At 37.4% G+C, this 14,344-nt stretch overlaps 1 protein-coding gene and 1 pseudogene across 3 annotated transcripts in view; one reads left to right on the top strand and one right to left on the bottom strand.

Annotated features, from left to right (window-relative positions):
* Nucleotides 1-14,344, top strand: part of PHTF2 (putative homeodomain transcription factor 2) — a 121,971-nt gene that overhangs the window by 824 nt on the left and 106,803 nt on the right. The window lies entirely within an intron of this gene.
* On the bottom strand, nt 9,067-10,108 carry LOC308622840 (thioredoxin-dependent peroxide reductase, mitochondrial-like; annotated as a pseudogene). The gene has a single exon. The product of its transcript is annotated as a thioredoxin-dependent peroxide reductase, mitochondrial-like (transcript).

The following is a 14,344-nucleotide window of genomic DNA, read 5'->3' as shown; positions in this document are numbered from 1 at the left end:
TCAGCGTGCTTCACCTTTTCTTATTTTTATCTGCCTGATGTTGACAGCCAGTGTTCTGGTATTGTTCCTTCGAGTCATGGCTTTCTAACGCAACACCTCCTTGTAGAACTTCAGAGATTATTCTGTCACTAATCTGTCACCCTATTAATTTTTGGCCCGGCCAAAAAAAAAAAAAAAAGGGCCCTGCTTTGTAACAACATATACTGTCTAGGGAAGTACAGAATCTGGAACAATTTATTAATCTCTGTATCTACGTACCAAGTAATTTTAAAATTCGTGGTGAATGTGTTAGGTATTTTGTTATTCACACTTGCTCACCATGTTAATGGTATATTCTGCTTACTTTGAGATTAGTTGTTATTTATGGTAATTTGATTTTATAGCTTTTGGTTAGCTTTAGCCAACTAAGCATTTGAAGATTTTTCTTTTTTTTTCCCCTTTGAGACTGTGGTTATAGCCTTAGTGTTTGCTCTTGTTTCTAGGGATTATGTATTTTTAAAAACTTTTTTCTCCAAAACTGGGCTTTTTCATAGATTTTTAAAATTTTAAGGGGGAATTCTGATAATTTGGAAACTAGGCACTTTCGCCTAAAGAGCCATAACATAGCATAACAGTATAAAATCCTAACTTTTTGGAGTAAGGGTTGATAAGTTTAAGAGAAGGAAACGGGTATCCTCTGTCAGGTGTAGTGGCTTAGCCTCTAGATTCCAGACCAATATGGAGGTGTGGGGAATATGAGCCATGCCTGAGACCAGACACAGGTGGTTCCAGGAGCGTTTTCTTGCAGGGGAAATAGCCTGCCTCCCACACAGATTAGTTGTCTTCCTGCATCAGGTAGTGTTAAGTTAGGTGGTAGTCAAGTAGGAAGTGTCTGTGTTCCAATTTTCAAACTTGCTGGTAGGGCTTGAAAATGTGGTGAGCAAATAAGATACAGTATACAATGGGGGCACTCTTGCATAGTCAAGCCTCCAAGAATAAACTTTTTTTGAGTCCAAACTGGCACTGGACAGTTGGCCCTAAAAGTCAAGTAAGCGACCTGAGCAATTTTTAAACCATGAACCTTTTTGGCTAGCCCATTTCATTCAAAATTGCAAGGACATTTTTTTTTTAAGTTTTTATTGGAGTATAGTTGATTTACAGTGTTGTGTTAGTTTCAGGTGTACAGGACAGTGAATCAGTTATACATATATCCACTCTTTTTTAGATTCTTTTCCCATATAGGCCATTACAGAGTATTGAGTAGAGTTCCCTGTGGTACATAATAGGTCCTTATTAGCTATCTATTTTATATATAGTCGTGTGTATATGTCAATCCCAGTCTTCCAATATACACCCCCCTGGTAACCATAAGTTTGTTTTCTACGTCTGTAACTCTATTTCTCTTTTGTAGATAAGTTCATTTGTACCCTTTTTTAAGATTCCGCATATAAGCGATATCATGTGATATTTGTCTTTCTCTGTCTGACTTAACTTCACTAAGTACGATAATCTCTAGGTCCATCCATGTTGCTGCAAATGGCATTATTTCATTCTTTATTATGGCTGAGTAATATCAAAATTATAAGGAATTTGTATTGAAAAAGGCTACACTAGACTGAGCCGAAGAAAATTTAGGGTAGCATGTAAGAAAAGATGAGGATTGTCTATGTTACCTCATTTAATCCTTTTAATCCTAGGAGGTAGCTACTGTAATTACTGTCCTCGCATGAGTTAATGTAGGTTAACTCAGGTGTTCAAGATTTCTCAGCTAATAAGTTGGTGGAGGTGGAATTCACATCTAATCAGTCTGATTACAAAGCCTATATTCCAAGCTGTTGTGCTTCCCATCACAGTAAAAATGGCTTCGTAGAGATTTGGTTGAAGGAGACTAATCAATGGAAAATAGTGCTGTAAAACCATAAACTGAATATTCAGTAACACTTTGAGATCACTGTATAATAGGCACTGTTGAGTGTTGCTGGGATGTAAGGATGGAGTCACCTTCCCTGTCTTTGAGGAACATCCCTTTAGTGGGAGAGAGAGATATTTGAACGAATAATGGTAACACAATGCAGTGTATACTATAAGAGAGTGCCGTAGAGTGTGTGGTTTCATGGAAACAGAATTCAGTTAAAGTTCAGACAGACCAGCGTTTGAATTCCTGTTTTGCTTTGTGACCTTGAACATGATACCAAACCTTTTTCATCTTTAGTTTCCTTATCTGTTAAGTGGAGAGAATAGTGCTTCAAAGGGGAGTATTAGTATTAAACAAAATATGTAAAGTATTGTCACATTGGTAAGCCCTGAATAAAGAAGAAGGAACAGATAAATTGAACGGAGTTGAGAAGGGGTTGGAGGTTTAGCAGGGAGCTATCTCTGGAACCTAAAAATGTGACTGATAATTTTGATTAGTGGGGAGGGAGGGCATCAAACACTGAACACACAGAAGTGGAGGCAGGAGAACCGGAATATGGATTGTTGAGGGAGTGGCAAGTAATTGTGGCTCTGTACAGAAAGTAGTTTTGAAGGCCAAATTGAAATAATTGTGTGGAAATGTGGCTGGGCAATTTTAGTGGTTATGAATCGCATACTTAGATACTGAAATTATAGGAATATCTCAAGAGTTTGTGCATTGTTACATTTTAATTTAATATTTACCTTTGAATACTTATTTTCCCTACTGTCAGTTAAAATTTCATTTCCAAACATGTTCAGGCAAGCAACTATTTCATTATTTCATTGGGATACTTCATTCTAAGCTGTAAAAGAAGACTAAGGCAATTGCACCAAATTTGTGAGATGTGTTTTGGGATTATTTAAAAAAGATGAAGAATCTTGGGAATTCCCTGGAGGTCCAATGGTTAGGACTCCGTGCTTCCACTGCAGGGGCCCTGGGTTCAATCCCTAGTTGAGAACTAAGATCTGCAGGACGCATGGCTCGGCCAAAAAAATAAAAATAAAGATAAAATAAAGTAAGGTAAAGTAAAGAAGAGTCTTAAGTGATTGATTGCCTTCCCTTAAACACCCCCCCTTACCTACTCTGTTGCCATATAGAGTCCATATTGCAAGCTACCCTTTGCATATGTATACCCTTTGACTGTCTTTTCTGAACTGAAACTTGAGATGTGACTGTTGGACAGAATATTTTAAATTGGGACTCTCCTTGAAAAATCTGAAAAAAAGTCCCATGGTTATGTCTTCCCCTCAGGTTAGCACAGAACCGTAAATACTCACATCGGATTTATTTATTTATTTATTTACTTTTAACATCTTTATTGGAGTATAATTGCTTTACAATGTTGTGTTAGTTTCTTCTGTATAACAAAGTGAATCAGCTATACGTATACATATATCCCCATATCTCCTCCCTCTTGCGTCTCCCTCCCACCCTCCCTATCCCATCCCTCTAGGTGGTCACAAAGCTCTGAGCTGATCTCCCTGTGCTATGCAGCTGCTTCCCACTAGCTAGCTATTTTACATTTGGTAGTGTGTATGTGTCAGTGCTACTCTTTCACTTTGTCCCAGCTTACCCTTCCCCCTCCCCATGTCCTCAAGTCCATTCTCTACATCTGTGTCTTTATTCCTGTCCTGCCCTTAGGTCCATCAGAACCATTTTTTTTTTTAGATTCCATATATATCACATTGGATTTATAAATGTGGATCACTTTATAACCAGAATCATATGACTAAGTTGAAAATATTAAATGACGTTTAGGAAAGCTGCATTTTTAGTCCAACTTGTTAGCTTCCTGTAAATTGCTAAAATGACAGAAAATAATAGAGGTGAGTTTTCAGATGAGAAAAAAAAATTGCTTCCTAGAACAGGTAATTTTAGAGGACTAGGAAAGAAAATATGCTGGACTTCATTTTGAACAGGAACTGAAGCAGGAAATGACCGTGGCTGAACCACAACCTGATAATAATCGTAACATGATTAAATTTGACATTTAATGAGAGGAAGTAAAGGCAAAAAAGTGTACTGTATGCAGCTTTCCAGTTTCAGAAACAGTAGGGGAAGGGACTATTAGAAGTGTATCTACAGAAAGTTTGAAGACATGTAGTAGGCACACATGTTTGTTGCATGAATGAAAGCACCTTAGTCATACATTCAGTAAAAGGTCTCTTACAGGTAACAAAAAGCTTATGAAAGTTATGTGGCACAAGTTTTGGTGCTCAACAGACCTAGGTTCAAGTTTCAATTCTACAGTCCACCAGTTTTCTAACTTTGGGCTCATTATGTAATCTTTTCTTTTTTTAAAAAATTTTATTTATTATTTTTGGCGACGTTGGGTCTTCGTTGCTGCGCGCGGGGCTACTCTTTGTTGTGGTGCATGGGCTTCTCATTGTGGCTTTTCTTGTTGAGGAGCATGGGCTCTAGGCGCATGGGCTTCAGTATTTGTGGCACGCAGGCTTCAGTAGTTCTGGCTCTTGGGCTCTAGAGGGCAAGCTCAGTAGTTGTGGCTCGCGGGCTCTATCGCGCAGGCTCAGTAGGTGTGGCGCACAGGCTTAGTTGCTCCGCAGCATGTGGGATCTTCCCGGACCAGGGCTCGAACCCGTGTCCCCTGCATTGACAGGCGGATTCTTCACCATTGCACCACCAGGGAGTCCCCTCATTATGTAATCTTTTTGATGTTCAGTTTTATCTAATCATAAAATGGGAATATCTACTTTGCAAGATTTTGAAAACTAAATGAGCTAATATATGTGAAGCACTTGATTCATTGCCTGGCTTATAAGACTTGCTCAAAAAAAAAAAAGGTTGCTGCAGTTGTTCAACTAAGTTGAGCAGGTATACTTTTTAAAAAAATACAGTTCTCAAATAGATTAAGGAAAGGCAGAAAATGGCAAACAAAGAAAAGCTTAAAAGGAGGCAATGGATGTTATATAGGCAACAGGCAGTGTTGAATAAAGAATTGAATCATTGCAGCCACATACAACAAAAAAAAGGAAAAGATAGGGAGAGAGCTTCACGTTCTCAAATTTTTTTCTGAAGAAAGGAGGTCAGACTGATTAAACCAAATAGAGCAAATAAATAGGGTTTTGCTGTTCTAAATGACAGTAAAAAGATCACTGAAATTGGGTCTCTTGTACTGTCAATTAAGTATATAGGGAAAGGGACTTATCTTCTCAACTCTTTTAACTACCTTCTTACTCCTCAAGTTCTTTTAACAGAGAAAAGCCATTGTGCAGTTAATTGTACAGTTATAGAGAAGGCTTTAATTGCAAGTAATCCTGGTAGATAGAGCAGCTTAATTTACACAGATTCCCTAAATGTTGATTCTCTGTATTATCACATTGCCTACTGACCTACCTTTTGGTCACTGAATGTATAAATGTACCGTATGTTGAAAAATTAAACATACCTTCTTGTTCTCCTCTTGTATTCCCTGTTCTAATGAATGGTTCTTCTGATGTTTAAGCCAAGAATCATGGAACATCCTTACTCTTTTACTCCCCATACCTTTCATGTCCAATCCATCACTGCATCTGGTTATTCTCTCTAGTAATTATCTATCTTTCAATCATGCCCTATCCCAACACCTACCCCAAGTTAAAATACAAACGCTCATTGCCCACAACTAGAGAAAGCCCACGTGCAGCAGCGAAGACCCAACCAGCCAAAGAAAAACAAAATAAATAAATAAATAAATTTTAAAAATGCTCATTGCCACTGACTTATTTCATGCCCTCATCATTTCATTATTGTCACTAGTCTCTTTACTTTTTTTTCCCATCCACGCGGCATATGGGATCTTAGTTCTCCCACCAGGGATGGAATGTGGGCCCCCCCTGCCGTGGAAGCATAGAGTCTTAACCACTGGACCTCCAGGGAAGTCCCAGGTCTCTTTACTTTTAATTTAGCCTCGTACTAACCAGTTCTCTACACAGCTTCCTTCCAGAATGATTTTGTTGAAATACTAACATAACCATATGAAACTTATATATCCATAGTGCCTGCACATGATAGTTAATAAATACTTGATCTCTCCATGTATCTTAAACTTAAGACAATATTAAATGACTTGCATACTTATGCCTGGAGTTTTCTTTATGGGAAAGATTTTAACTACAAATTCAATTTCTTTAATAGACAAAGGGCTTTTTATTTATTTCTTTTTGAGTGAGCATCTATTATCATTTGTATCATTTGTATCATTTCAAGGAATTTGTCAATTTAATCTAAGTTGTTAAATTCATGGACATAAAATTGTTCATAATATTCCTTTATTATCTTTTTAATATCTGTAAGATTTGTAGCAATGTCCCCTTTCTCATTCCTGACTGTAAATTTGTGTGTTTTCTCATTTTTTTCCTGTTCAGTCTGACTAGAAGTTTGTCTGTTTTATTGATATTCTCAAAGAACCAGGTTTTGGTTTTCTTTATTGATTTTGTGTTCTCAATTTCAATGATTTCTATTCTTTATTATTTCCATTTTGCTATTTACTTTGCATTTTATTTGCTCTTGATTTGCTAGAATCTTAAAATGTAAACTTAATTTGTTAATTTATTGTCTTCTAGTATAAATGTTTAATGCTATAAAATTCCCTTCTAAATAGTGCTTTGGTGGCATCTCACAAGTGTTGATATGTCGTGTTGTCATTTTTGTTCAATTCAAAAATCCTTGCTGATTTTATGATTTCTTTGTTGACCCTATTGGTTATTTAAAGGTATGTACCCAAGTCTTCCAATATTGGGGGATTTTTTAGATGTTGATTTCTGATTTAATTTCACTGTGGTCAGAGAACATACATTGTGTGATTTGAATCGTTTTGAATTTATTGAGACTTGTTTTATGGCCCAGAATATAGTCTCTCTTGGTAAATGATTCATGTGCACTTGAAAAGAATGTTGGGTGGAGTGTTCTATAAATGTCAGATCAAGTTGATTGATAGAGTTTTTCAGATCTTCTCTATCCTTACATATTTTATGTCTGCTCGTTCTCTCAATTTTTAACAATAATTTTATTTATTTATTTATGGCTGTGTCAGGTCTGAGTCGTGGCACGTGGGATCTGCGTTGCGGCAGGTGGGCTTCTCTCTAGTTGTGGTGTGTTCCAGAATGTGTGGGCTCAGTAGTTGTGGTGCATAGGCTCTGTAGTTGTGGCTCACAGGCTCCAGAGCGTGTGGGCTTTGTAGTTGCAACACGCAGGCCCAGTAGTCGCAGTGCCTGGGCTTAGTTGCCCTGTGGCACGTGGGATCTTAGTTCCCTGACCAGGGATCTAACCAGCATCCCCTGCATTGGAAGATGGATTCTTAGGTGCTGGGCCACCAGGGAAGTCCCTGTTCTCTCAATTTTTGAGAGAAGGGTGTTGAAATCTCTGACATAACTGTGGACTTGCCAATTTCTCCTTGCAGTTTGATCAGTTTGGCTTCATATATTTTGAAGTTCTGTTACTAGACACATGCATATTTAGGATTGTTATCATCTTTTGATGAAATGGATCTCTTTATCGTTGTGAAATGGCCCTCTTGTAATATGCTTTTCTCTGAAGTCTACTTTATCAGTATTGCCACTCCAGCTTTCTTTTGATTAGTGTTAGTGTGATATATCTTTTTACATTTTTTAACTTTTTACCTACTTGTGTGTTTGTATTTAAAGTGGATTTCTGGTATATAGCATATAGTTTGTCCTTGTTTTTTTTTTTTTAATCCAGCGTCCTAATCTCTGCCTTTTAATATAGACCATTTACATTTAATATGATTATTGATTTTGATGGGTTTAAATCTACCATCTTGCTATGTGTTTATTTGTCCCATCGGTTCTTTTGTTTTGTTTTTTTTGAAAGTGAGTATTTATTAAGAATGAGAAAAGAAACCACAGCAAATTACGAATTTTTAAATGTTGACAAATGTTACAAATAGCAGAAAATCCAGAAAAATATCCTAATCTTTTTGTTAATTAACTGGCGCATCAGTTCTTTGTTCCTTTTTACTTTGTCTTCTTTTGTATTATTGGAGTATTTTTTTTATGACTGTCCCCTTTATTGGAGCATTAATTATCTATAGCTCTTTTTTTTACTGCCTGTCTGTAGTGGCTGTATACATCTTTAGCTTATCACATCTACTTTGAGTAAAACACAGCTTCTTATATCATATAAGAACCTTGTAACAGTATACTTCCATATTCCCTTCTCAGCCTTTGTGCTATTGTCATACATTTTGGTTTTACGTACGTTATAAATTCCACAATACAGTTCTACTTTTTTAGCTTTAAATGTTCATTTGTCTTTCAAAGGGATTAAAAATATTTTTTTGTTTTTTGTTAGAAAAAACGCTCTTAAATTTACCCACATATTTACCATTTTCAAGGCTCTTCATTCCTTTGGAATTCTTTTTTCATCTGGTATCATTTTCCTTCTTGCTAAAAGACTTCCTTTAGTATTTATTGTAATGCTGTACTACTGATGAAATTTTTTCAGCTTTTGTATGTGTGAAAAAAAACTATGTGTATATATATAATATTTTTTACATTGAACACTTCAGGAAAGAAAATAATTAAGTGATGATTCAAATGCATGAATGATTCAAATTCAAAATGCAATCCCTGGATTCAATAAATATCCTTTATAATTATACCCAATCAATATTAGAAATGTATGTAGGCACTAAGTCAGCTAACAAAATAAGTAAAATAACTATATAAAGTATATATCTCAGGACTGGGGAACATGCATGATCAGTTAAGTCACTTTGCCACTGTAGGTGCTTTTCAAAAAACATGATTCACATTTGCTTCAATCACATACACATTCATTGCAGGTGTTTCCACCCCCCACCCCAGCCACACTGCATGGTATGTGGGATCTTAGTTCCCTGACCAGGGATTGAACCTGTGCCCCCTGCATTGGAAGCACAGAGTCTTAACCACCGGACCACCAGGGAAGTCCTGCAGGTGTTAAATTAGACCATTGATGCTAACAACTTAAAACTATGATTTTAAAAGAAAATTCAGTTTAATACAAAGAAACTCAAGAAGAAAATCTCAGGACCCTTGATCAGAAGTGTTGATGCCTGTCATACTACTCTGGTATATATACAAAGGTTCAAGTAAGGCTGAGAAAGAAGAATTGTTTCCTTTTCCCTTTGAAGACATGATCCAAGAAATAGAGGAATTGCACATTCTATAGCAACTAGCTATCCATCCATGCACTGCCAATAAAGGACTCCTTACGTTAGTAACTAACCAAGTTTTAAAAGCCTTGGCCAATGTTACAAAAACAGAACATTTAGAGTAATATTTACGAATACAGGCATAATTGTTTTTTTGCCTTCTCTAAGTAATCATCTTTGAAATGCTAAAAGTGAGTTCCAGCTGTGGTTCTTTTCTGGTGTGGGGAGCTGCAGGTGCACATGGGATGGTCTACTGATTTACCTTCTCAAAGTATTCTTTGGAAGCAGTTGGATGGGGCTTGATTGTAGGAGAATCTGGTGTCCAGTTGGCTGGGCAGACTTCTCCATGGGTTTCCACAAACTGAAATGCCTTCACCAAGCGGAGGGCCTCTTCCAAGCTTCGGCCCACTGGGAGATCATTGACGCTCAAATGCTTGATGACTCATTGAGGTCAATTATGAAGAGACGTCGTAGTGCAAGGCCGGGACCTGCTAACAGCACACCGTAGTCTCGGGAAATCTGTTTAGTCAGATCTGACAAGAGCGTGATTTGCAGGTGGCCCAAACCGCCATTCTTCCTTGGTGTGTTTACCCAGGCCAGGTGGGTGAAGTGGGAATCCACTGACACTGTAACGATTTCACAGTTCACATTGTGAAATTCATTGGCTTTGTCACTGAAAGCAATACTTTCTGTAGGACACACAAAGGTGAAATCCAAAGGATAGAAGAAGAGCCCTAAATATTTCCCCTTAAAGTCATCAAGGCTTATTTCTTTGAACTCTCCATTGACAACAGCTGTACCCTTAAAATAGGGTGCATGCTGGGTGATGGCAGGGGCATGGTATGAGGAACTGGTGCTCAAGGCGAATTTTGCTTGACCAGAACCAGACACAATGCATTTGTCAAGCACGTTCTTCAAGAAGCAGCAGGCCTAAGGGCTGCAGCAGAAATGCCCCAAGGAATGGCACTCACGTGTTGGACAAGTGAAGTCTGGGGCAACCTTCCTGCCGTGGCTGCCATCTTCAGGGTGCACGGGACCCGCGGGGCAGACGGAGAAGCAGAGGGCTGAAAAAATGTTTTTGACTTTATTTTTGAAATACATTTTTGCTGGGTATAGAATTTTAGATTGACACTTCTTTTCTTTCAGGACTTTAATGATACTGCACCACTGTCTTCTCGTTGCATTTTTCCAATATGAAATCTACTGTTATCCTAATTTCTTTATATTGAAAGTGGTTTCTTTTTCCCCCCGTGGCTGCTTTTTAAGATGATCTCTTTACCATTGGTTTTAAGCACTTTTATTATGATGTGCCTACAATGTGTTTTATGTTTCTTATGCTTGGGGTTTGTTGAGCTTCTTGGTTTGTAGATTTACCATTTTCATCAGATGTAGAAAAAGTTTGTCCATTATTTCTTCGAATAGTTTTTCTGTGTTTCTTCACTCCTCTCATTCTGGTACTCCAGTTACGCGTATATTATGCCACTTGATATTGTCCCACAGCTAACTGATGCTCTGTTCATTTTTTTAAAATCTTTTTTTCACTCCTTGTTTCAATTTGGATAATGTCTCCTGCTCTGTCCTCAAGATTAGTAATCTTTTCTTCTTTTCAGTTTCTGATCTGCTGTTATCTCATCCAGTGTATTTTTCTTATTAGACATTTTATTTTTCATTTCTGTAAGTTTGATTTGAATTTTGTCTATATCTTACATATTTCTCCTTTACATGTTCAATCTTTCTTCTGTCTTTTTTAAAAAAAAATATTTATTTATTTATTTATCTGGTTGCACCTGGTCTTGGTTGTGGCAGGCATGCTCCTTAGTTGCAGCTTGCTGGCTTCTTAGTTGCAGCACACGGGCTTCTTAGTTGTGGCATGCAAACTCTTAGTTGTGGCATGTATGTGGGATCTAGTTCCCTGACCAAGGATTGAACCCGGGCCCCCTGCATTGGGAGCATGGAGTCTTATCCACTGTGCCACCAGGGAAGTCCCTCTTCTCCCTTCTTGAATACAGTTGACGTTTGAATGATGTGGGCATTAGGGGTGCTGACCGTTCACATAGTCGAAAATCTGTGTATAACTTTATAGTTGGCCCTCCACATCCACGGTTCTGCATCTGCAGATTCAACCAATCATAGATCATGTAGTACTGTAGTATGTTTTTATTTTTAAAAAAATCTGTGTATAGGTGGAACTGCACAGTTCAGACTGTTGTTCAAGGGTCACCTGTATATGTAGAGTCTATACTAGCTGAGTTTTCAAAAAATTGTAGTAAATAATACATAACATAAAATTTATCATCTTAATAATTTTTTAAGTATATAGTTCAGTAGTGTTGATCACATTAATATTGTTGTGAAACCGCTCTCCAGAACTTCTTCATCTTGCAAATCTGTAACTCTGTATCCGTTCAACAACAACTACTCTTTACTCCTTCCCTCATTCCCTGGAAGACATTCTTACGTTTTCTGTCTCTATGAATTCAACTATGCTAGGTACCTCAAATAAATGGAATAATACAGCTTTGGTCTTTTTGTGACTGGCTTATTTCACTTAGTGTACTATCCTCAAGATTCATCCATGTTGTGGCCTGTGGGAGGATTTCCTTTCAGACTGCATGATGTTCCGTTGTATAATTTTCTTTATTCATTCACCCACTGGTGGACATGCGAGCTACTTTAATCTCTTTGCTATTGTGAATAGTGCTTCTGTGAGCATGGGTGTGCAGATATGTCTTCAAGACCATGCTTTCACGTCTTTTGGGTACACACCCAGAAGTGAGATGGCTGGATCATATGGTAGTTCTATTTTCAAGGTTTTGAGAAACTCCCATACGATTTTCTGTAGTGATTGCACCACTTCAGCATTGCACTAACAGTGCACAAGGGTTCCAGTTTTTTCACATCATTGTTAACACGCGTTATTTTCTGTTTTGTTGATAGTAGCCATCATAATGGGTATAAAGTGATATCTCATCATGGTTTTAATTTGTATTTCCCTAATGATTAGCGATGTTGAGCATCTTTTCACGTGCTTGCTGGCCATTTGTATATCATCTTTGGAGAAATGTCTATTCAAGTCATTTGCCCATTTTTAAATTGAGGTATTTGATATTTTGTTGTTAAGTTGTAGTTCTTTATATATTCTGGATATTAACCCCTTATCACATACATAGTTTGCAAATATTTTCTCCCATTCCATAGGTTACCTTTTCACTCTATTGATTGTATCCTTTGATGCACAAAAGTTTTTAAGTTTGATTTAGTTCCATTTGTGTATTTTGGCTTTTATTTTCTGTGCTTTAGGTGTCACAACCAAACAAGTCACTGCCAAGTACAATGTCATGAAGTTTAACGCTACATTTTCTCCTATGAGTTTTATAGTTTTAGGTTTTACTCTTAGGTCTTTAATCCACTTTGAGTTAATTTTTGTATGTGGTATAAGATAAGGGTCCACCTTCATTCTTTTGCACGTGGATATCCATTTTTCTGCACACAAGTTGTTGAAGAGGCTGTCCTTTCCCCATTGAGAGGGGTCTTAGCATTCTTGTCAAAGATTATTTGACCACGTATGCAAGGGTTTATTTCTGGACTCTGTTCTGTCCCATTGGTCTATTTGTCCTTATGCCAGTACTATGCTGTTTTTGATTACCATAGCTTTGTAATATGTTTTGAAATCAGAAAGTGTGATTCCTCCAATTTGTTGTTGTTTTACAAAATTATTTTGGCTAACTGGGGTCCCTCAAGATTCCATATGAATTTCAGGATGAATTTTTCTGTTTCTTCAAAAAATGCCATTGGAATTTTGATAGAGATTGCATTGAATCTATAGATTGCTTTGGGTATGGACATCTTAATAATATTAAGTCTTCCAATCATTAACATGGGTTTCTTTCCATTTGTGTGTGTGTGCGCACATGTGTGTGAATGTATACATATACATACATATACATACACATAAGGTGTATGTACACATGCACAGTATTTTGTATATAATAGCTGTTTTAATCATAGCACTTTTGTCATTTCTGGGTTCGCTTCTTGTAACTGATTTTTCTCCTCATTATGGGTCGTATTTTCCTTTTTCTTTGCATGCCTGCTAAGTTTTGTTTGGATGCTGGACATTGTGAATTTTGTTGTTTGGAGCTGTCTTTTCTTTGTATTCTTATAAATATTTTGAGCTTTGTTTTGGAACACAGTTATGTTATTAGAAACAGTTCTTCAAGGCATGCTTTTAAAGCTTTGTTAGATGAGTCCTGAGCATCCTTTAGTACAAGGCTCATTTAGCCTTATTACTGGGGCACTGCCCTTCTCAGTATTCTAGCTATTGCCCATTATTACAGGATTTCTCCACTCTGGCTGTGAACTCTTACCATCCCTGTGTGAACTCTGGTAATTGTTATGCCTGCTCCTTTCTGGTGGTTCTATTCCTGGCTTTAGGTAGTTTCTCTTTGTAAGTGTGCTGATCAACAATAATCAGCTGAAGACTCAGTGGGAATCCTCTGCAAAGCTCCAGAGCTCTTTTTGTGCTCTTCTCTCCTCTCTTGTACTTTGCCCTGAGAACTCTAGTTGTTTTGGTGTCCTTGAACGCTCAAATCCGTCCTCTCAACCTGGGGAGACTCTCAGGCTCTGGTTTTCCCCTCCTAGCACTGTGTCCTGGAAACTCTACAGGCAGTACTATTAGGAAATAATAGGGCTCACTCTTTTGTTTCCTTTTTCAAAGATTATTGTCTTGCACAGCCTGTTGTCCAATGTCTGAAAAGATTTCACATATTTTGTCCTTTTTTTTCTTTTTTTTTTTTTTTTAGTTTTAAAGGTGGGAGGGGGAATTCCCTGACGGTCCAGTGGTGAGGACTCTGTGCTTCCACTGCGGAGGGCTGGGTTCGATCCCTGGTGGGGGAGCTAAAATCCTGCAAGATGCATGGTACAACCAAAAAAATAAAAATAAAAGGTGGGAGGATTAATCTGGTCCCTGATACTCCATCGTGGCTAGAAGTGGAAACCCCTCTTCATTAAATTTTAAAGTAATACTTTGAAATACATAAAGTACCATTTTTAGTATTGTTTTAATTAAAACCCATGATTTTAGAATGTATTAGCTTTGGATAGCAAGAACCAAAGTATACTGTATGTTTTGACTGGATAAATGTGTTTATGTTCAGCTTCCTCAGCATTCCTGTTGCACTTGAAACAAATGTAGGAATGTATGGTGAGTCAAAATGAAAGCAACTAATTGCATTTTCTTCTTTAAAACCCAGTTC

Source organism: Mesoplodon bidens (genome assembly GCF_964165515.1).
Source record: "Mesoplodon bidens genome assembly, chromosome: 9".
Classification (NCBI taxonomy): domain Eukaryota; kingdom Metazoa; phylum Chordata; class Mammalia; order Artiodactyla; family Ziphiidae; genus Mesoplodon; species Mesoplodon bidens.
The sequence above is the reverse complement of the archived record's forward strand: the minus strand, read 5'-3'. Positions and strand labels throughout refer to the sequence as shown.